This window comes from Pinus tabuliformis, chromosome 1_2 (genome assembly GCF_031772625.1).
Source record: "Pinus tabuliformis cultivar Carrire ecotype Pingquan chromosome 1_2, CPIR1, whole genome shotgun sequence".
NCBI lineage: Eukaryota > Viridiplantae > Streptophyta > Pinopsida > Pinales > Pinaceae > Pinus > Pinus tabuliformis.
The window spans coordinates 408437885-408463552 of record NC_142298.1 but is presented as its reverse complement, the minus strand read 5'-3'; positions in this window follow the sequence as shown (position 1 = coordinate 408463552).

Genomic DNA, 25668 nt, shown 5'->3' with positions numbered 1-25668 from the left:
TCACAGACTTAGAGGAAGCAAAAAGTGTGGAACATCCATGTTCTAAATCTCATACGTAGGTTTCATGAAGATAAGGCGCGTATATACGCGAGTTAGATGCTGCACAGTCATGTATATGAAGAAAAGCAGTAGAACAGACTCAGGAAATGGTTCTATCGTGGTATATGATGGTTGGCACAGGCTCAGGGGGAGAATATGCTTCGAATAATGCATTGTTGGCATTATTGTTAGAAGTCCTTGGTGATGATACTTATTGACATATCTTGCTACTGATTGTTGATTGACCAACAGAATGGATTGTAGGTTAAGATGCTTATAGTGCAGATCATATGGTGTATGATAGCTGTTGATAATTGTCATGGTCTTGTTTAGGTCCCTGGTCTCTGTGAGTCATATAATATATCTTGTTACCCCACTATGCATGGGATGGATGATGTAATGGTTTTTGTATTTGAGTCAAAAATGGTGTATCCCCACTTGTTTGGGAGACTGATGTATGTATGAGTCTTTAGGAAGGTCATTGGAAATGTATGTATAGAGTTATGTTATGCTTTTGTAGACTTTGCATGTGCTCAGGGGGAGCATGGACGGATTGGTACAAATTGGCATGTATAAAGGGAGCTCAATAAGAAACTTCAACATGTACTTAGGGGGAGCATGGACAGCAGAATGTATATCAAAGAAGAGAATATCTTGGTCCACCCTTTGCCCTTGATGTCAAAGGGGGAGAGTGACATGGTGTGGTGGTTGCCATCAAGTCCAAAGGGGGAGATTGTTGGCATTATGATACAAGTGTTATCCTTGATGGCAACTCACTCAGAGGTATGATACAGGTGATGGAAACTCAATCAGAGGATAGATCTTAGTACAGCAGGTCAAGAGAGAGATATACGCAGGTTAACCATGATGAAAGTGCGTATACACGCGGGTGAGAAGAAAAAAGGCGCGTATACATACACACACAGGTTCACAGAATGAAAGGCGCGTACATGTTAGAAAACTAAGTTTTGGTCTGTGGTATTTGGTCCATGGTATTTTGGTATTGGTCCATGGTATTTAGTCTGAAGTGTTGACCCAAGGTATTGGTTCAACATGGTTTTGGACCATGGTATTGAGAGAAGCCTAAACCTATATAAAGGGAAGATCATTAGGCCAAGGGTGGCAAGTGTGCAAGGATTGAATATATTATGAAGTGTGAGATCTAGTATGCTGGTCATGGATTTGTGATGCTTAGCTTGATCTGAACCAAGGAGGCACTCATGTGGATGATGATGAAAAATGGATCGGGATCTTAAGGCTTGGAATGTTTATTGTTATATGGTTTGATTATGGATAGATTAGATCTAAATTATTGATGCATGTTTTATTGTATGAATGTTATGATCTGGGTATGACTGATGTCTGGAACAACTGCAAAGTTATGAGTAAGTATTTGTAGATCTGTACGCAGGTTGGCTTTGGTGAAAGCGCGTATGTACGCTAGTTTGGTTCTTCATAGTAGCGTATACATTATGAGATATGATATTTGAAGTTGCAGTTGGATTTGGTTATTGTTGCAGAGTTCTGTTGTCTGTTCTGTGTTCTGGTGACTGTGTTGTTGACAGGGTTTCAATGGTTCAGTATTGGGTGATTCTTGATGATTGTATTACAGTGGTGATTATTTTGTATTTATGGATCCAGTATGAAAATGTATGAAACGTGGTCCCTGGAAGATCGTAGAATTCAGTAGGCCGGTGCCTACGTACTAGTAAACATATCAGCCAGTACAAGAGCCAGGGGGTTGTAGCTCCCTTCCAGGAGCTGCTGGAAAACGAGTGAAGGTTGGAGCCTTCAATAGGCCGGTGCCTACGTACGAGTAAATGGATCGGCTAGTACAAGAGCTAAGAAGGTTGTAGCCTTCTGCAGGTAGAATCTTGCGTACTACCATGGTATAAGACTGCACTAGTACTATTGTAAAAACAAGTTTCTTATTAAAATAAGATAGAAACAAATTGCAGAAGGTGGTTTTCACCCACATTGGGTTTCCACCTTATATCATGGTGTTCATATGTGATCCTTATGTGTGATGATCTATTTTGTTTTACTGCACCTGTTTACTGTTAATATGGTTAATAATGTTTTGATGCACTCATTTGAAGATCAACTAATTGAATCATAAGTTTACTAGATATACGCTAGTTGCATTAAACACAGTTGCGTATATACGCGGGTATCCTTAACTGAAGTAGCGTATATGAATCTGAATATGGAAATGAAAAAGTTATTATTGATTAGATAATACTGATTCACCCCCCCCCCCCCCCCCCTCTCAGTATTATTTCCAACAAAACTATGATAAGACACCATATGATTTATGGCATCGTAAACCAGCATCTATCAAACATTTTAAAGTGTTCATAAGTAAGTGGTACATTAAAAACAACAATGAAAAGTAAATAAAGTTTGATTCGAGGTGAGATGAAGGAATATTTTTGGGATACTCAATGAAAAGTAGAGGATACATGTGTTATAATGAATTATTGCACAAGATTGTGGATTTTATAGATGTAAATTTTGGTGAAGAGATGGTTGGAAACAACAAGAAAATAAGTTTTTATCAATCCTCTAGATCATCACCATGACAACGAAGAAAATGGAGTATAGGATGAAGAATAAGAAAATATAGAGACTCATTTAAAGGATCCCTAAGGGCATGCGCAAAGAATCAACCTAACAATAAAATTATTGGAGATAAAAATGAAGGACTTCAAACAAGGAGGAAACCTTTAAAGACAACTTATCAAGCTCAGATAACCATGTTTTTAAAGTTTGAACCATGAAATTTTGATGAAGCAAGCAAAGGCAAACACTTGATAGATGTTATGAACGAGGAGATAGAGTAGATTGAAAAGAACAAGACTTGGGAAATGACACCGAGACCAGTAGGAAATAATGTCATAGGTACAAAATGGGTATTAAAAAATAAGATGAATGAACAAGGATAGATTGTAAGAAACAAAGCAAGATTGGTATGCAAGGGTTACTTAAAAGTAGAAGGTCTTGACTATGTAGAAACTTTTGCACCAGTGGCACGATTATAGGCAATCAAAATGTTTATTTCTTTTGCTTGTTATAAATATATTAAGGTGTACTAGATGGATGTAAAGTCTACTTTTCTAAATGAAGAAAGTGAGGAGGAAGTATAAATAGAACAACATGAGAGCTTCTAATTACGAGATAATCCTAATGTTGTATACAATTTAAAGAAGGCATTGTATGGACTTAAATAAGAACCAAGGGCATGGTACTCTAGGTTGGATAAGTATCTAAAGCAGTTGGGTTTCAAGAAAGGTGCAACTAATAGTAGCTTATACATAAATTCCAATCAAGGTGAACTCCTAATTGTGGTAGTGTATGTGGATAATATTATGTTTGGAAGCAACAAATATGATTTAGTGCTATCATTTTCTAATGAGATGAAGTCTAAGTTCCAATATCAATGATGGGAGAGCTTACCTTATTACATTGGGTTGAAAATCCTACAAAAGTTAGGAGGTATATTCATTTATCAAGAGAAGTACCTAAAGGGTATGTTTAAAAGGTTCCAAAGGGAAGAATGTAAACTTGTCTCAACCCCTATGGTAATTTGATGCAAGTTGAGATGATGAATCACCTGATGTTGATCATAAACTTTATAGACATATGATAGGAATTTTGCTATATTTAATAGCCTCTAGACAAGATATAATGTTGGAAGTTGGATTGGTGGAAAGATATTAGTCAAAGCCTAAATAGAGTCATCTACTAGGAACCAAAATGATATTCAGATATTCGAAAGGGAATACAAACTATGGACTATTGTACCTAAAAGGGAAAGAATTCACATTGATAGATTGGATGATAGGAAAAGTACAGGTGGTGGTGCAATATACTTGGGACAACCATTGGCTACATGATTAAGGAAAAAATAGTCCTCAGTGTCTCTATCTCACTAGCTTGACTTCAAAGAGGAGCTTTAAACAATTGTAGAGAATATGAAAAGGAATGATCTATCTACGAGGGAGACTCAAAAAAAGAAGCAAGAAGCATATGATCAAAAGAAAGAAGAATATAAATAATGATGCAATCTCTAAGTATCATGATTTTGAGGTAACTAGAGAAGCAACATGAAGAAGACCAACCTATATTTGCAGAACTAGGTCATCTTCATTATGAAAAGACAACATCAACTAGGTCCATCATTCAAAGGTTTATTCTTTGGTACAAAATAATGAGTAAATATGTATATATATGACAAGTAAATAATAATTTTCAAAATGCATATAATTTAGTTTAACACTTGCATATCTAGTCAAAAATTTTTGAATATAAGCCTAACTCATAATTTACTTTTGCATCATTAGACTTTCTCAAAACATCTTGAGGCTCTAATGAATCTAGATATGTATGACCTTTGCATCAAAGTATATTTTATTACTCATGTATTCAATTAATAACCTATGAACTATGAAGAAATTAAAACCAAATATCTCTTAGAATATATAAAGCTAAAGAAAATGTGTTGAAATCAGAGGAGAAGATTCTATACATATTTATGTCTAGTTTCTAGAATCCTTCATCATGAAGAACCATGTGATCAACATCTAAACCATATTATAATTGTGATAAAGTTCCAAATGAAGATATATATATATATATAAAAGAGTTGTTTTCATATGAAGATATCTAATCTTTCCAACATCTAAGCTATCATAGTACTAGTGTAAAATATTATTTTGTGGAGATATCAATCAATAAATCAATCAAAGTTAGAGACAAAGCAAAAGCATAATTCTAATTCAAATTCTATCATGAATAAAACCATCAAATTGGTTCCATATTTAGAAAGTCAACATTTCATCAAAGTACATAGTAGCATTGATATAAAAAATATATGGAAGAAGTATGTATCTTATCTATCATCAACACAAAAGATTGAGCATTTGGTTATATATATAATCACTCTTGATGATGAAACTATTTCAATGCATCACTAAAATTCCCTCAAAATCCTTCAGCTCTCTCATTGCAATCACAAATAATTGAATTCTATATCTATTGATGCTACATTTATGACCTATGTTTATGTATACAAAGGAGGAATGTATAAAGTGTTGAACTTTATTTATTAACAAATGAACTAGGCCTTTGAAGCTCTTCAATAATATGCCTGGATAGATTAAAATGTGTCAGAAATATGTTGATCAAATGAAATCGATAGTGTCACAAAGGTATGAGAATAACATCAATTCATCATGATATTCCTGCACTAGTCTCAATGAAAAGTATAAAATAGTCTAGAGCAAGAAAGAATTCAAGGCAGGAAAAGAGACCTATTTCTGACACAAAAAGCATACTCAAAAGTCTTATGCTAAAGTTTGGTCGCTAAAATCAATCATGAACAAAGAGTATTGATAGTAACATAATGCACTGGTCATTTAAAATACTCAGTGCAAATGTCAATGAAGGAGTAATTTTGTTGCCAAATGTTAAAAGAAATAATTCCAACGCAAAGAATGGAAACAAAGTTTCAAGACAAATTGAAGTTTAACAATGGAAAAAAATTAGTCACACAAAAGTGCCACAACGTCATGGAGAGGACAATGCAACGTTTAATATTCTGTGACTCAATCTTTGAATCCGGTTCAAAAAACATTTAAATCAAATAAAATGTAAATGAAATGAAATTCTCAAACAATTCATTTAACAATTTAACAACAATTCAAATTAAACAAACGCTCAATATGTAACGCTCATGAGAAAAGAGGTGCGGGGAAGGCAGAATTGACAAGAAGATTCAATGGAGGTACGTAGAGACGGTATTTCCCATGTTTGCATTGAATGAATTCTACCTGCCATGCGTTGAATGAATTCTATTGACTGTATTGCGAGAGTATTTCATCTATGTGTTAAATGATTTCCTATGGTGCATTATTAATGGATTACGGAATTATGTTTTCAGTGTATATGAAGGAATATGACAGTCATATATTCGAAAACTTTATTTACTAGCATTTGCACCAGATGTTGTAAAGGAAATGTCGTAAGGCATAAATTGAAGAACACAAATACAACAAAAGAATACTTTGATAAAGAATAAAAATATATTGAACGCTCAAATCAATGCCCCATTTGCCCCATTCACTGGAACCACTTAGTAGACATATCTATCAACATTAGGATTATACACAATGATCAAGAAATTTCCCATATACAAACAACACCTTCCACAACAACCTTTTGTCACATCCACATTTTAAAAAATGCCTTGCGTGATTGGAATATCCCATATTTCCTTTTTCATTATGCAGATAAATCTTCCATATTGCTATTTTCATCATGAATATTGTTAGTTCATTGTTGTAAAGTGTTGGTGTGTTAAATTCAATACTATAAGTTTGACAAGTGAAAAACATTCGTCAATTAGCATAATATGCATTTTTCTCTCACCGTGTATTTTTTAGTCAAAGAGCACAAGTAACAAATTAACATGTATTTTCCCTTCATTATTTTCATCATAGAGCCAAGAAATCTACACCTTATTTATAAAGTAACAAAAAAAATTTGGAATACGTTTAATATTTCAAGCTAGTGTCTAACCTAAAAAGTAACAAAAGCTTTTTGAAATAAATTTAATATTTTAAGCAATTGACTAACCTAATTTAATAATTGAAAATTTCTCAAAGACAAATTATACTCCACAATAAGATAGCCAACATTGGAGCCCATACATTCACTAAAACCAAAAGAAACACAACCACTTATTAAGAAGAAATTCAAGTAATAATAATAAAACAAAAATAATAAACATTAAAATATAAAATGGTATTTCCAACACAGAGGTATAAATATACATGCTCTATGTCCATTGCTAGATTAAATGGGTGTGGAGAAAATTAGTAGAGAACCCAAAATTGTATTTCTAATTAGGAGGGGTGGAGAAATGCTTTAAATGAAAGTTGTTGTCATTCTAATGAAACCATTTTCAAAGGGGATATTAAGGTTCTGAGAGAGAAGCTAGGCTTGGTAGAGAACACCTTCCTTGTGAAGACAGAATGTCAGTGTTTGGTTGCTCAGAGTTGTTCTCCTAAAAAAAGGGGAAGTCATTGGCACCAAATGTTGCAAAGGAAACACCGTAAGGCATAAAGTGCAGAAATCCATTATCCATGTAGTGCGTGCATTATTCAAGAAGGTGGATCTCTATAAATTTGTTGCAAACATTTATGTTGTTGCAGTGCTAATTCATTTAGAATCTACTACTACCTCCTCTTCTTGGAATATTAAATTTCTTATCACCCCATGATGACAATCCCTATGATTATTGGCATCACAATTTTTTCCACTTTAGTGGCTTTACCTTCAACCTAAAGAAACATGAATTTGAGTCACTCAATTAAAAAGAAATTGCTAAATTGCTATTTATCAGGTTTTGAGTAAAAAAAATTAATAACTCATATTTACAACCCTTTAAGTCTGGTATTTATAACCCTTTAAAATGAAACTAACTATCCATATTTTTATTAATAATAAAAAGAATCTTCTTTATAAAACTGACACTCACATGCTACTCTTATATATTTATCTTATATTTAATATTCAGTGTCCATCAATTGAATGACAAGTTGAAAGCTCAACTTAATTGCACCTTTCTGAACTCCTTTGTGGGAATTCATGTCCCATTAATTTAATGGCAAATTGAAATTTCAAATACATTACACATTTTATACCAGATTCAGAGAGTTCATGAGCAAACTTTCAAGGTTTTAATGGATCTCGGTCGTTTGTATTTTCTCTGATGTTGACTATATTACAAAAGCCAAAATCTCTTGGATTGTGGTGAAACCTTGGCTAAACCATAATCCAAGTGGAACCATGAACAATCCAGGATTAGCGAGTATATTACGAAACCCAAAATGGTGTAACCTTGGCTAAATCATAAATCCAATTGGAACCATGAATAGTGAAGGATTATCGTCGCCAAAAACATAAAAAGGTACACTGTTTATATTAGTATACATCCAATAGAACTTGTTGTACCATATTGTGAATTCCTGTGGCCAACCAATGAGAACCAAATACTATGCTACCTTTGTGGGTGGAATCTAATGTGATGTATCTAACCCCGGCCAATGTGCCGTATGCCCCAATGAATATCTAATAAACTATATAATCCAAGAATTCTGTAACACAACATATACTGATAAGGAGGTCTCCTTCCACAAGCTCTAGCATTTACAACGTGGAGTTGCAGCAGTAACTCGCTATTGAAAAATAACTATTTAGCAATGTGTTTATTTTGCAAAGAAACATGCTGGACAGTATTCCATATGGGCACAAACTGGAATTGACTAACAGAGACCAATTAACATTTCACATTTGTAGCTTTGCTAACTGTTTATGTTCAATAAATACTGATAAAATGATAATCTTACAGAAAAAGAAGACATCACTTTGTAGGGTGTGTTATTTGTATTTACACAATTTATTTTTTTATTCAATCAGCTATGCTATTCTCTGTGCTTTTGCTGGGTTCCTTCATCACCACCATCATTGGGAAATTCATTTCCCTCTTGAAGTATGAAACGAGTAGCAATTCCCAATTGATCTCACACTACCACCACAAAGAAGCTAGCAATCCTGATATACAAATCGAACCAGCCATCCTATCAAGCAATCCATGTAGTTCTCAATCCATAGATTTGATAACCCAAAACTCAAATCTTTTATATCTAATATGCAAATAAATTTTCACATTAATATGTCTGGATCTCATTCTAAGATCTTTATAGATCTGATATAAATTTGGTGAGCTCAGAGGTGTGTTTACCTCTCAAGCCCAATTATTCATGCTCTAGAATCTGAATTGGGCAAAATTTACTGATCCGATGTTGTAAAGTTCATGATCGTTGAGAAAAGATCCATGAACATAAGAGCAAACTTCATGATTTGATGGGACCAAAATCCACATAGTTCCACATAGTCCAAGTAACCTATCTGTCATTCAAAAAGGATTTTATTCAGATAACTGAACATTGTCCAAGTAAACTTATCATTATCAAATTTTTCAGAGAAGGGAAAGCGCTGCAAAACAAGTAATTCGTTTTCAAGCCATTATAAATATGTCTGTCCATAACAGTTTATTAATCATGTTTTTCTTTTAATTCTGATCACAAAAACACAAACAAACCATGTAAGAGCTTCTGCAGTGATATCCAAGATGTAGAAGAAGACCAGACATATTATAAACACTCCATATTTTTGAAATTTTAGCAAACATGAAGAGTTATGAAGTTTTTCTTCATGATAGGATATATTATTCTGTACATAGAAGGTACATCAAAAGTTAATTCAATAGTCAAACTATAAATTTGACTATAAGAGTAGTTCTTCAGTCAAGTAGTGGAAATTGGCTAGCTTTGAGGCAAAAACCCTACAGACAATGTGTGCTAGGCATGCTTTTGAAAGCCAAGTTTTAACACAAAAAGTAGATTTTCTTTCCAATGACAATAATCTGCACCATGCTTCTGCACTACACACACGTTTTTCCATCAACACCTTCAGCAAGATGAACTACTAAAGCATAGTAACTGCATGTTGCCATGTTTTCAGGTTTGACTATTTAAATATATGTACAACCAATGCAGAATGGAATAATTTCATAGCACAAGGATTTTTGCTAATTAAACTGCAATAGAAAAACAAGAAAGTGCCTTCTCTCAAGAACACAGTCTCCTGTCAAGGGAAGCCACTTGGAAAGGGATCACTCACATTTGCATACAGAAGGAAAAGCAAGAAAATACAATTCTATACAGCAAATGGCCATAATTGATGGTTAAAGTTTGCACAGTGCCTAGGAGGCCCATCTCAAGGAGTATCGAGAATCAGACGATCCAATGGCAGGCATGTCATAAACTTGAAAGGGATATGTTTCAACACCATAGTCCATCAAAGGTCTGTCTTCTAGTTAATCATCATGGTCATACACAAAATCAGGAATCTCAATCTGTCCCTTCCTAATGTAATCCCACATAAATTCTAGACGATTTACATACTTCAGTTTCCAGTATAAACTGCATGACACATCAAAAACTGCATGAACACATCTACAACAATTAGTTGTAATGAATTATTTGAATCAAAATGCAAACTCAGCTTAATACTCACCCTGTCCTCAAGAAGAAACGACCAAGGGTTGCAAAAAACAGTCTTGACTGAAGCCCTGGATGTAGGGAATACACCACCTGAAGCCTTTCCTTAAAAGCCAGAGGAAGTTCTTCATAGATCAACCAAAAACTAGACACACCAGGGCAGTTTTCACTCCTTTGAACAGAGGTATGAATTACAAATTGAACTAATATCAAATTGCTTCATATGTTCTCATAACAGTGAGGTCGCTTTTTGGTGCTTGCAATAGTGTGCCTTTCTTTCCACTATTGTTTGAGCCTTAATTCAGATACTCGATATTTATATTTTCTGTAAAAAGGTGTTGTACATAATCTAATTTCTAGATATATATGCTTTTGGGTGCTTGCAATAATGTTTTCTAGCCTTATTTTCCACTATTGTTTGAGCCTTCATAATTCAGATTTTCGATATTTATGCTTCTTGGTTTTCTGTAAAAAGTTTTCTAACCAATTAATGCACGCTACAGCAACATGCAAAAGGAGAGACAGAACAAGTTATTTTATCTATTAATTCCCTACACATAGATATCTATGCTTCTTGGTTTCCTGTAAAACGTGTCCGAAGCAGTTTAAGGCACACTCAAGTAACATGTAAAAGGAGAGGGAGTAAGTTGTTTTATCCGTTAATTGACTACAAAGTGCAGGTCCCATTGACCAGATCAACCACTAGTAAGGTTACTTCTTTAGTGCTTAAATGGAATAAAATACATGCTTTGGACTACAAAGTGCAGGTCCCATTGACAAGATCAACCACTAGTAAGGTTACTTCTTTAGTGCTTAAATGGAATAAAATACATGCTTTGGACTGAAATTCTTGTTTTTTCAATGATGTTGGTGTATTAAAAGCCAAAAGATAGACAAGTTATTGTTGTTCCCTCTGTTAATTCCCTGCAAGGTTCTTATCCCCATTTACAAGATCAACCTTTAGAAGGGTTATTTTTTAATGTTTAAATGGCATACAAGATAAGCTTTGGGCTAAAATTTAAGGCACACAAAGAGATACATGCTAAGAGAGAGACAAAGTTGTTTTACCTGTTAATTCCTTACAAAGTGTAGGTCCCCATTGACAACATCAACCTCCCTATTATTTAAAAGGAATACAAGATAAGCTTTGGACCAAATTTCTTGTTTTTACAATGATGCTTGTGTATTAAAATCCAAAGGATATACATATTATTTTTGTTCTAGCTTATAACTCACTACATAAGTGGAGGCCCCCGTTGACAAGATCAACCTTTAGTGGAGTTATACATTTTAAGGTTTAAATGAAATACAAGATAAGGTTTGGACAAAAATTATGCATTCACATTTTGCATTTTTTGAATGGTGCTGGTGTATTAATTCGTCCAAAGAGAAACAGTTCATTGTCGCTCTATTTCTTAGTTACCTATAAAGTGTTGGTCCGCATTGAGAAGATCAACCTCTAGTGAAGTTACTTCTTTAATGTTTAAATGCAATACAAGGTAAACTTTGGACTAATATTCTGTGTTTTCTCAATGGTGCTTGTGTATTAAATCCTTTTACCAAAGATGTGCAATTATAGGAAGGCATTGTATTGTGTCTTAAAGAGTTTCCCCATGTTTGCAAAACTTTTAATGAGCTATTAAAGTCAGAAGAATCTTACTATTTTGTCATTTTGATCCATGGAAATATCCTGCTAAGAAATATGTACTTTGTTTTCTACAAGAGTATTCTGCCATCTCAATGGTAATGGCGTTTCCACACATTGAGAGGAGAAAATCAAAAGATTAAAAGAAACTGATGATACGTTGCAGCCAGAACTAATATAATCAGTACATGATGTGTCTATAAGAATCAAGATTTCTCTTTAATTCTGTAGTTACAAAGCATCTTTGATATTTATGCTTCTTGGTTTTCTGTAAAAAGTTTTCTAACCAATTAATGCACGCTACAACAACATGCAAAAGGAGAGACAAAAAAAGTTATTTTATCTATTAATTCCCTGCACATAGATATCTATGCTTCCTGGTTTTCTGTAAAACGTGTCCGAAGCAGTTTAAGGCACACTCAAGTAACATGTAAAAGGAGAGGGAGTAAGTTGTTTTATCCGTTAATTGACTACAAAGTGCAGGTCCCATTGACTAGATCAACCACTAGTAAGGTCACTTCTTTAGTGCTTAAATGGAATAAAATACATGCTTTGGACTACAAAGTGCAGGTCCCATTGACAAGATCAACCACTAGTAAGGTTACTTCTTTAGTGCTTAAATGGAATAAAATACATGCTTTGGACTGAAATTCTTGTTTTTTCAATGATGCTGGTGTATTAAAAGCCAAAAGATAGACAAGTTATTGTTGTTCTCTCTGTTAATTCCCTGCAAGGTGCTGATCCCCATTTACAAGATCAACCTTTAGAAGGGTTATTTTTTAATGTTTAAATGGCATACAAGATAAGCTTTGGGCTAAAATTTAAGGCACACAAAGAGATACATGCTAAGAGAGAGACAAAGTTGTTTTACCTGTTAATTCCTTACAAAGTGCAGGTCCCCATTGACAACATCAACCTCCCTATTGTTTAAAAGGAATACAAGATAAGCTTTGGACCAAATTTCTTGTTTTTACAATGATGCTTGTGTATTAAAATCCAAAGGATATACATATTATTGTTGTTCTAGCTTATAACTCACTACATAAGTGGAGGCCCCCATTGACAAGATCAACCTTTAGTGGAGTTATACTTTTTAATGTTTAAATGAAATACAAGATAAGGTTTGGACAAAAATTCTGCATTCACATTCTGCATTTTTTGAATGGTGCTGGTGTATTAATTCGTCCAAAGAGAGACAATTCATTGTCGCTCTATCTGTTAGTTACCTACAAAGTGCTGGTCCGCATTGAGAAGATCAACCTCTAGTGAAGTTACTTCTTTAATGTTTAAATGCAATACAAGGTAAACTTTGGACTAATATTCTGTGTTTTCTCAATGGTGCTTGTGTATTAAATCCTTTTACCAAAGATGTGCAATTATAGGAAGGCATTTTACTGTGTCTTAAAAAATTTCCCCATGTTTGCAAAACTTTTAATGAGCTATTAAAGTCAGAAGAATCTTACTATTTTGTCATTTTGATCCATGGAAATATCCTGCTAAGAAATATGTACTTTGTTTTCTACAAGAGTATTCTGCCATCTCAATGGTAATGGCGTTTCCACACATTGAGAGGAGAAAATCAAAAGATTAAAAGAAACTGATGATACGTTGCCGCCAGAACTAATATAATCATGAAAATCAAAAGATTAAAAGAAGCTGATGATACATTGCAGCTAGAACTAATATAATCAGTACATGATGTGTCTATAAGAATCAAGATTTCTCTTTAATTCTATAGTTACAAAGCATATTCTGTCAATCAACTGTATAACTACAATATAAAGTCATATCTTCCAACTTACACTCTCTTCTTCTTGCGTCCCAGGGCATTTGTTTTCAAGCCATTATAAATATGTTTGTCCAGAACGGTTGGTTAATCATGTTTTTCTTTTAATTTTGATTACACAAACACTGCGGACTAACTCACAAAACCCTACTAATGTCTCTTCCACCTAACTATGAAATACAATACGACCTCTCATGCATCTCTGTCATTGCAGGCCGAACTATTTTTGCCGCTACATCAAATTCTGTGTGTGAGGTAGCGGGGAGGTTTACCCAGGCTTGGGGGTAGAGATGTACGTTTATTCAGAGTATCATTCTGCCAATTAATCCCAAGCCAACTATGTATCTGATCTAGCCGTCTGATGTAGGGGTGTTTTTTCACTTTTGGGACTTGGATTGAATCTATGGGTTTCAACAAGCATATCTTCCTCGTGATATAAAGCTTTGGTAATACATATTGCTTTGTTGTTAGTCAAGACTTTGTATTCAAATTGATTTGCAGTTAGTTAATGGCCATTTAATATTATCAGTCAGAATTAGTAGGTCACCTCCTACTGGATTCTTTTCCAGGAGCAAAGACGAAGACTGGGATAAATGTAGGTAAATCGAGAATCTTCGTTGCGGGTGAGAAGAGATTCTTTTCCAGGAGAAAAGACAAACGCTGGGATAAATGTAGGGAAATTGGGAATCTTCGTTGCAGGTGAGAAGAGCTTCCCGTAATTTCGTTGACCGTGAGAAATCATTGATGTCTAGTTAATTTTTCATAGATCAACCACAAAGTAGACACGTCGGGGCAGTTTTCACTCCTTTGAACAGAGGATAACAAAATCCATAACAGCCATGTAGCTGATGGTTGAATTTACTTTTGCACCATTTCAAACAGTGATATTGGCAGACCCTGTTTCTCTCGATTGTTGTGCAATGAGGGATCTAACTTTGCTGCCATCTAACCATGGATGCAGAGGATCTAATCAAGGTAAATGCTCAGATTCTTCATTTTACTACCCAATACCCACTACTCACAAATCTACCACCGAATTTTCCAGACTGAGGAATAATTGAAATTCTCGGCTTAAAGAAAGGTAGATGCTGCATGGTTAACCTCTTTCTCAATGATTACTGGCGCCCCATATTCGTAAGCCGCCTGCTATCAGATAAAAAAGAAAAACACTGAAGATAAATTTACATGAATGGAGGATGTATATCACTACACATCGTTGCATGAAATTTTTAAAATCAAATCAATTCCCCATTTATTGAGCCAATCTTATTTGTAACCAATAATTAGAGGGATAGACCCAAAGAATTTTAAGATAAATATACTCTGTGTTACCTGTGTCGCCTCATCACTTAATTGCTGGAACTATGCACTCGCTGTACATTCCTTCAACCTGTTTAAACCTTCTTCCACTGCGGAGATCGATCTGGACACCCATTGCTCTGGGAAAGAACTGTGTTCGCTTCAGCTCCCCAGTGCAGGCTTATTTCAAACCAGGCTCATTACAACCATTCAACTACCTCCCATTAATCAAACGGTTAACAATCCTCTAATCGTCTAACACATAATCTAACAGCACACAGGAATGACAGGTAGATTTTAGGGAAGTTCATTTCAAAGGGAAATGCCTTACGGCATAATTATTCGGTAGTTATATATATTTATTGGCATTGTATCTCAAACAATTATGTGTTGATATTATTGTTGCGACATTGATATTATGGTTATTGAGATGGTGGAAAGCGATAATGGTACATATATATTGGCATTAATATATTCAATAATGTTATTTTGGAGGTGGTACATTATACATATTCCTGATTAAATTACTATATGGTGTGTTACACTGAAACTAGGGTTTTGTGCCCTAAGATAGCCCATGATCGTTGAGTCTACCAAAGAAAGTATATGACAGTCCATTTTATTGCGCTTTGACAACTACAAATTTCATTCATATTGTAATGCATTGCAGTTCATATTTTGAGTGTATTCATATTTGTATATTTTTTTTTGCGTGTATTCATATTTGTATATTTAAACATTGTAAAACTATGCAGACACTTGAGATAATGTGGAATTAGCAGAGACATGACATGACCTGGAATTAGATATACTTGTATATTGGACTTTTTCTTCTTATTTAGGGGAATTGGAATATGGGTATCCATATTTTTCATCCTTGTATTTCTTCCATTTCCTTTATTGGTGTATATCCCCCGCATCTGATGCAAGTTTTACATAGTTACACGGGTACCACGTACTCGAAGCTCTCAAAGCTCCTCGCTTGTGGGAGCTGATTGGAAATGCTCCAAAATCGTCAAGAGCTTCAATGCGTACTTTAGAGATTTTTGGGAGTTTCACTGCAACCGATTTTTAACATTTTGGGAGCTTCACTGCAACTGATTTTTGACGTTTTGGGAGCTTCGCTGCAATGAATAAGTGCAAACTTATTTGACGTTGCCAGATTGGGTGTTGTTTAAACTAATGGAACTGTGCGAAGGGAAGGGTATGCCGCTGGGTTTATATTTGGATATGGGTCTAGAACTAAGAGAAACAACCTTTTTATGGAAAACCCTTCTATCCAAATGAATATGGGGCTTCTGGTCAATCGTGATCTTTTTCATTGGAAAGCTATTCATTCTCCTCATATACATGGATGGAGGATGGATAGAAAAGAATTTATGAAGATTGTTGGCCACTTGTAAAACCATGATTATCACACGAGCTGAATAGACAAAAGATGGAATACTAAAGAAAACAAATAGTTGGAATTATTAAATATAAATATTATTAAAAAACAATTTTTAATTTAATTTTCATATTTATTTAAGTATAAAATATATATTAACTTAGAAATTTAGAATTTTATTATACAAACTCTTTTTAAAATAACATTGGATTTAAACTCTATTGTTTTAATTTTTTTTAATTACTATTAATATATATTTTATTTTTTCTTATCTCTATTATAATTAGATGTAATATATATATATATATATATATATATATATATATATATATATATATATATATATATATATATATATATATATATATATATATGGTGAGGTTACATCAAGAGCAAAGAATTGAACCAATGACTTAACATATAGCGTTGCATGAAATCACCTAATAATCGAGTAATAACAAGCTTTTTTCCGATTTGGGAGTTTTGTATGATTCTTTGCTCGGAAGGTATTTGATTGAGAAATTGTTGATGGATTAATATTTGATTTTTTTTGGCAATGGTTCAAACTTCAATATTTTACATGTTTCTTTGCAAGATGCAATTTGATTAGCAAGTTTTGGATGGAAATATCTATATATATATATATATATATATATATATATATATATATATATATATAAATTTTAATATATTATATTATTGCTTCTCCTGTTGCACAAAATATTGTCACCATGACATTCTGCAGTCAGTGTGAGTCTATCACCACTCATAGTTTCCTCCTTTGAAAGTCTTAAACCTCAGCTCTTCATGTCAAGCCTTGAAAAATGAGAGAAAGCCCTTAAAAATATCTAAAACTCTGGTTCCGCACTTTCTCTTAGCATTACTTGCAGTCCCGCACCCACTGGTCATGTCCCTTGCGTACCTGACTGCTCTGTTTTTGTGTAATGGGTGCGGACCACTGTAAAATTCAAAAAGGCGCAAGTACATTCTTAAAAACTCACTTTGGGTAATTTCTGGAAGTTTCTAGAGGGAATCTTGAGGTGGCAAGTTCGCTCCTTTAAGGTTCATGCATCCCATACCTTAAGGAGCTAACCCTTTGATGTGAGGAGCTTATCCCTTTGAAGGAGGACTCTATCCCTTCATAGGTGGACCTATAAACTCCTTCCTTTGCACTATAAAATGAGGCATTGGGCTGGTTACTGAGGAGGTTGAAAACTGAAGATTTTTCAGGTGAAACGCTGTTGGAATTTAGTCTTCCTAATTGAGCTTGAGAGGAGAGATTACATACCTTTTTTGATCTCATTGGGAAGATTGTGAGGCTTGTCAAAGTAGAGGAAATTCTTGCTTGGAACCTAGGAGGAGCTTGTACAACATCAAGGCACCAAAGGTTGTAAATTTCTTCTATTTTCAAAGTTAATGCAATCAAGTTTATTTTTCTCAATAAGCTGTGTTTTATGGTTTATTTCATGAACTCCTTGATCACCATGATGAATATGATTTTTTATATTAGCTATGCAGGTGTTATTTTATGTGTGCTTGTTTGTGATTGCAGGTTCTTAGAAGGAAACTCATTCAGACAGTCGAAGCGTGGCTGCCACAAACTAGTGTTGGACTTAAGGTAGGGTCTAAAACACCTCTTGGTTTTTATTTATAAATCATAATATATTTAGAGAAAGGTAGATTTGATTGTTCTGCTTGTCTCTAGATATTTGTTGATACTAGGGTGATCGGTCTTGTCCGCAAGAACGATTTATCCAGCTGACAAATTGGCGACTCCACTAGGGACTTGAATTTTGGTTTTTTGCCTTTACTTTTACTTTGACTTGAGAAACTTTTTCTTGTTTCTGATTTTTGCCTGATGTGTGTGGGATTGGGTAGGTTTTAGATTCTGAATTGTTTTTTTTTTCACGTTTTTGAAAGAGGACCGCACGTTCTGTTTGCAACACAGTGTGGACATCCCCGCATTGTTACTTTACTACACAGAGCAGTACCGCATCTGGTTATACTGGAGGCCTACGAACCCTGTCAAATTTTTGAAAAACCTAAAATCTTTTCATCCAGTTAAGCTTAGGATTTATTTACGCTTTTAGTCTTTACCTAGACCTGCATGTGTCCTGTCAAAAGTTTCTTGTAAGTGAGTTCCATTGGCATTTTGGTTTTAGGTGATTTTCTAGAAGTTTTGTGCGGCTGGTTTGATTTTCGCTTGGTCTTTGTAGTAACTCAGAGATTAGAAGCCTAAGAAACCTCAAATTACCCTGGTCTTTTTGGTCTTCTTGATGAGTTTGGCTGATTTGCAAAATCTGCCGTTGGTGAGAAATAGATCTCATTTTCTCTTAGCGAAGCTTTGAACGAACTTGTTTGAAAGTTTTGAATTTCATTTTTAAAAAAGAAAACATAGCTGGGTGTTTTTGATTAATTTGTTATTCTGAACGAATTAGTCCTTAGTTTGTTGAATAACTAAGTAAAATGTCCTCAAAAAGAAATTTTTTAATGCTTTACTTCAATTAGGTTTTTTAGAAATTTTTAGATCTCAAGCATAGTTTTTCATAGTTTTGAGTGTTTTCTAAAAATTTTAGAATCTCTTTTGAAAGAAATTGTTTTCTGTAGTTTTTTAGTGTTGAAAAAGAAAAGGGATTTTTCGTGAGCATAATTAGTAGTCTCATTTTGAGTTTATTGAAAGAGACAATTTTTTTTTTCTTTTCATTTATATGTTGAAGAAAGATTTGTTTTTCAAAGAATTGCATTCTCAACTCTTTCTTTAGCTAGAAATTCATTGAAGAAAAATAATTATTTATCATCTTAGGTGCATTTTTAGTGTTTTGGAGTCGAGTCTTCACACCATAAAGTTTCATCTACATTCCAATTGGCTTAAGAAACAACCTATAAAAATAACACTTAAATTAAAATTGATCTAGCAATCTTTTTATTTCTAGGGCTCTTATCATCAACATAGCTTAGGCTAGTATCTTGGAGTAGGGAGTAATTAACTCTCCAAGATAGTTAAAACAAACAAGTATCTATGTCTTGTGGTAGGAAATAAATTCCAATTGTTACATCTATGCTATGGGAAGCTCCTCTTAAAGGAGTCAAGCACGAGATCATATCTTAACCAGTGAGGTAATCAATCCTTCCTCATTGGGAATGATAGCAGATATACACGTATTAAAAACGGTAAACCTCAGATTGACCATTGTTGAGGAGCCTGGGGTCACTTGTTGGTAAACCTTGGATTATGTCAAGGAGCCTTCAAGGGGATTGAGCTTTGTTACTCTGCCCTTGCATGTGTATCGGATCGTAGACTATTCCCCCAGGTATATTTGTTTCTGTTGGTAACCATAGTGACCATAATCTATAGGATTCTTTCCTAAGGTGATAGTGGAGGGAAGATCCCACTGTACCTGGAGCACACGTCGACTAGACTCATTTGGACTCTTTGGGGGGTTCTCTTCACTCGAGACGGTTTTGTGAAGAAACTTGTGCCAGTATGTTTCATTAAGCAGGTTGTCGGGGTAACTGTTCCAACTGCCCTTTCTGTATTTAATTCTGCGACGTTGGATTTCATCACCAACTAGTGTTTTTGGTATGGAAAGTTACTATTTGTGTGTGGTTTGATCTCTTAGATTTTTTAGGTGTGTGATTCAATTTTTTGTTTCTTTAGAGACTTTAGGTGGTTTTGTTGAGATTTTATTTGTTTGTGTATGAAGTAATTAAAATATTTAATCGTGGTTGAATTACCGGGACAATCCAATAAACTTCAGGGCAACCTCCCAAGTATTCACCAAGCCAGTTTGAAGGGCTACGAGCTCTTGTAACTCCTAGTGACAATAGAGTTGGGTCACCTGAAGATAGAGAATCTTCTTTAGTTGTTCATCCTGATTATCAAGTTCAAGCAATAGAGTATATTTCTGAACCAATTTCATTTTCTGAAGTTACTAGTAGTGTTTCCTCTACTAGTGAATTAGGTGAAGAACCTGAAATTTCTAAGCCTAAAACTGAACTGCTGCTACTCCATCCTCAAGATTTGCTTCTCCAACTTCTAGTGGTCCTGGTTCACCTAGGGTAGGAAGGATCATTATCCAAAATCTTCCTTCAAGACTTATTTCTATTGAAGAACTTGTTAGTCCAGAAGAAGATATAAGTCTCCTTGAAAACCAACCAAATTTAAACTTAGGGAGCGTGAATCAATTTTATACAGTCCACCTAGGAGGGATGCTTGGTACGTCTCATTGACCAACTTTTTAGAAAATCCGGGTCTTATTTTTTCACCACCTCGAATTCCTTTTCATCCAACATCTAGAGGTTATTATCCTCCTTTGAATATGTCAAGACAGTCATCCATGTTTTCCCAATCACCAGAAACATTTTTATATGGCAGTCCTTCTATTCCTTCTGGGTATCAGTCACTCACTGGTACTTTTTTAGGAGCATCTCCTCAACCCATTGAACATGGGATATCAAATGGTAATAACGGAACTCAACCATTGAGTGTAGAAGAAATTCTTATGATGTCTGGTACTATTCCAAATCCGCAACCTCAAGGTAGTCAGTTACCCCCTGGGGGGCAACCTCAAGGTAGTCAGTTACCCGCCTGGGGGACAACCTCAAGGACAGTACATACGTTCAAGATAGTACATTCCTCAAGGTCAACCCTAGACTCAGTACATACCTCAAGGTCAACCCCAGTATCAATATATACCTCAAGGTCAACCCCAGTTTCAGTATGTGCCTCAAAGTTATCAACCTCAAGGTCAGTACCCAACCCAAGGTTTCCAACCACCTTCTGGTCAATCATTTGTACAAGGAGCTGGAAATGTAACTTTGAATTATCAAACCTATGCTCTACCCGGTTATGGTCCTCAATATGCTCAACCTTCTATGGGTCCATACCCCGGAATGAACATGGTGTAGGATCCATCTCAATCTCAACAGATCTTGCAACCTAATGTGCAGTTGTCATCTCAATCTGGACAACCTTTGGTTTCTGGTTCAACCCAGCAACCTGTCCAGCCTACTATTCAAACTTCTGCACCTGGTGTAGCTCATCAGTCTAGGCCTAGTTCGCCTCGAACTCCGCCTCAAATGACTGCTGCAACTACTGCAGCTTCTGTTCATTCTACCCCACCTATTTCTGGAGTATCGACAGCTCCGGTTTCTACTGTTCCTACATCAACTCCTCAAGCATCTTTACCTCAATCGGGACCTACAATTCAGACTTCGGTTCAGATGCTTGTAGGACAACCTGGTCCAAGTACGGTTGTCACAAGTCAACAATAGTTCACTTATCAACCGTACCAGGGATAGTACCAATCAGTCCTGTTTTGCAAAGCCCAGTTTACCAGTATCAACCGTACCCTGGATACACTTATCAACAACCTCAACAACCCCAGTTTGGTCTGGTTAATCCTGGTTTTTCGGGAGGATATAATATCCCAAATGTGATTCCAATTCCAAGTTACCCTGTATATCCTCCTCTTGGGGCTGGTTTAATGACCCAGAGTTTTCGTGACCCTAATTGTTAGTTACTGTTTATTGCAACTTTGGACTTGCTTAATTTGTCGCGCCTTACGAATGATCCGATCAATTATCTTCCGTTTTGGCCACCAATGCTGAATAAGTTGCCCAGTGACATCCCAAAGTTTGAAGGTAAATCAGGAGAGGATCTGTCAAACCATGTGATGACTTATCACCTCTGGTGTGCATCTAATTCCATTATAGATGATTCAATTCGCTTACATCTTTTTCAACGCACTCTGATTAGTATTGTGGCCAAGTGGTACATTGAGTTACCGCGAGCCTCTTTTTATAATTTTAGTCAGTTAGCCACTTCGTTCTTAACTCATTTTCAGTTCCCTGTCAGATATGACAATGGCACATAATTATTAACTTCATTAAAACAGTCAACATCCACATATATTTCAGATCATATTCATGAATGGTGACATCAACGACGTTTAGTGAAGGTTTTTATTCCGGATCAAATTTTAGCAGATTGGTTTGTTAAATCATTATTACCTAAAATCACTGAGGATGTAGCTAAGGCAGGAGTTGTTACTGAAGAGCAAGTAATTGCTCAAGCTCAGTATCTTGACCTCATTTATATGCAGTGGGGTACTTTACACGAAAAAATCCTCTACCTTTCGAAACAAAATCAAATAATTGCAGCTCCTTCAGGGTCTCATGCCGCTGATGGTATGATTGGTTCAGTTAACACCAAAAGTAAGAAGAAATCTTCAAAGAATTCTTCTCCTATTATAACTTTACTAGATTCCCCGACAGGAGACTCTTCCGCTGAAATTCCTACTGATATTCATGTCGTAGAATCACCTACGGCCAAATCAAAATGCAGTGGTAAAAAGAAGGGGAAGAAGAAAAATAAACAAAATTTGAAAGAGAAATCAGATAAAACTGAATCTACTGACGAGAAACGTAAACCTCGCTATCCTTGTCTCATTTGTGACAAAGAGCGTTTTACAAGAGACTACCCACATCACGCTGAGGTTGCAAAAATCGTCAAAGGTTCTCAAATGCCTGCTGTCTTGAAGGATCCTTTTCCTAGTCAAGATAGTAATATGATTGGTTCTTCCTCAAATGCCTTAGAAGAACCCATAATGATGATGTCTTATGTCAGGATTGTGACACAATCGCAAGATTATGGCAGTAAAAGTCCTGTTGGTGGTAAGGAAGCAGAATCTTCTAATTCAAACCGATCAATTTCAACTCCTTCCGGTTCTGATCTGCTACAGATCGAGAAACCAAATCCAGACTTAGTAATCAAACTGCCTACTAAAGGTATACTTCGAAAGTCAGCTTTCAATACGCATGCGAGAGCTGCTCAAAATTATAAAATTGTTGAAGATTTAGCTATTTCCGCTTCAGCAATGTCGGCTTTGGAGGTGCTGCAATCATGCCCAACACAACGTAAATTACTTTTGTCGGCTATAGGAGCTATTGATATTCAGGACTCGAACCTTATAATCTTTGATGTAGAGAATAGTACACCTCACTTACCTCATCAAATGGCTTTCCAGATTCCAGTGTTGGTAAAAAACAAACCTTGCTTTAGGACTGTAATTGATGAGGGAGCTTCTACGTGTATTATGTCGATCCAGTGTTGGAGATCGCTTGGTTCTCGTACACTCAATCAATCCCCGATGATTCTAAAGGCTTTTGATGGCCGTGGGTTCCATCCTTTTGGAATTCTGCAGGATTTACCTATAGGGGTTGAAGGAAAAACTGTTAATCTAGATGTGGAAGTGGTTGATGCCCCTCTAGATTACAACCTTCTTTTGGGTCGCAGCTGGTCTTACGCTATGACTGTTGTTGTTTCATCGGTCTTTCAGCTTATCAAGTTTCCTCATAATGGAAAGATTGTAACCATAGACCAGCTGACTTATTCTTCATCTGACCCAGCCTCTTCTGAAAGTATCCAGCATGTCGGTAAAACAACTATCCCTTACAAGGATGTTGGGGTAGGATTGGTTAAAGATTTTGGTTTACTAGGAACTTTTTCCTTTCCTCCTCCTAACTTATCACCCTCTATTACAACAATTCATATGATTTCATCAAACACTATTGTTTTGGATGATCCTTGGATTGTACCTTTCGAATCTGAGGTGGATTCATTTAGTGATGCGATGCCTTTGAGTCCCTATGAAATTGCATATCAGGTTGTACAATTGTTTTCTGACCCTTCTTCAACCAAAATTGATCTAATGAATGTGGTCCATGGAGAATCACTTTCAATATCAACCTCAGATTCAACAACTTTTTCCGAGCTTGTTCATACGGATGAGAAGATTCGTGAACTTTTGTCTGTTGATGATTTACCATGGGAAGATCTTCATCATCGATCTTCATTTTTACCTGATCTTGATCATTTTGAAAATGATTTTTCATTTATTTTTACTACTGCTTATGTCAAAGAACCACGAAATCCATGAACATCCTAATTTTGAGTTAATTTGGGAAATATCTCTCGAACGGTTCCTATTGACATTTCAGTTAAACCTGGAATTGTTGAAAACATTCATATAGGTGCTTCTTATACAGACAATGAGCTCCAAACTTATAAAGCCCTATTTCAAGAATTCCGTGACATGTTTGCTTGGTCATATGAAGCAATGCCAGGAATCGATCCAGAAATTGTTGTTCATGAAATCAAAAGTTACCCAGATGCTAAACCTATTCCGCAACGTTTGCGTCAGATACATCCGCGAAAAGCTGCTGCTATTAAAGCAGAAGTTGAGAAATTACTTCAAGCAGGTTTCATTTATCCAATTCCCTTAACGGATTGGGTATCGAATATTGTTCCTATTAACAAAAAGTAAGGAATGATAAGAATATGTATCGATTATAGGGATATTAATTGAGCTTGTCCTAAAGACAACTATCCAACCCCCTATATTGATCAAATCATTGATGATTGTGCCAGCAGTGAAATTTTCTCCTTTATGGATGGTTTTTTCGGTTACAACAAATCAACATACTACCTACTGATCAACCAAAAATAGCTTTCATTTGTCCATGTGGGACGTTTGCTTACTGCAAATTGCCTTTTGGATTAAAGAACACCGGAGCAGCTTTTCAAAGAGCTATGTCTTACGCGGTTCATGACATCAAGCACATTGTGCAGCCCTATCTCGATGATTTACCTTCCCATCCATTACGTGGAGCCGATCACCTCACTCATTTATGAACAATATTTATGAGATGTAGGAATTATTGAATTAGGCTGTGTTAGAGTCGGTCTAGTAGCCCTCCATCAGCGATCAAAGCTCTTTGCATTTGCATAAGTAGGTGTCTCATCAGTGCCATCTTATTGTATTCCATTAGGCATGCCATAACCCTGATGGAGGAGCTGGTGTCTTTATTCCCCTCTTGGCACTGCTGGATCAAGTTGTTTCAGTCATTAAACTTTTTCAAGGTTATTTGTCTTGTCTTGAGGTCAAAATTTCTAGGTCTAGGGTTTAGGTCCAGTTTGTCTTCAAGGTCATGTCTCTAAAAGTCAATAAATGCCCAGCAGGCCAGAGGGATGATTGTCAAAGTGTTTCTTTAAAAGATTTCATCTTGTACAGTTAATTTTTACCTTGGATTTAAGAACCCTGTTTTTAAAGCCAAGGTCATTTCTCAAAATTTTGTAAAAATTGTAAAACTTCAAAAATTCTTTGAAAGGCAACACGCAACCCTGGCTCCCTTGCCAAGACCCCTCAGAAGCTATCCCTGCAAAAATTATCAAGGAAAAACATCAAATCAATCAATTTCAGGACAAAAGGAAACCAAAAAGACAACAGCATTCAAAGTTTAAAAAGTGTCATGGAAAAACATTAGAAAGTGGGTTGTGACATGAAATTTATTCAAAGCCAGGCTATAAAGGCTCTATTTCCCT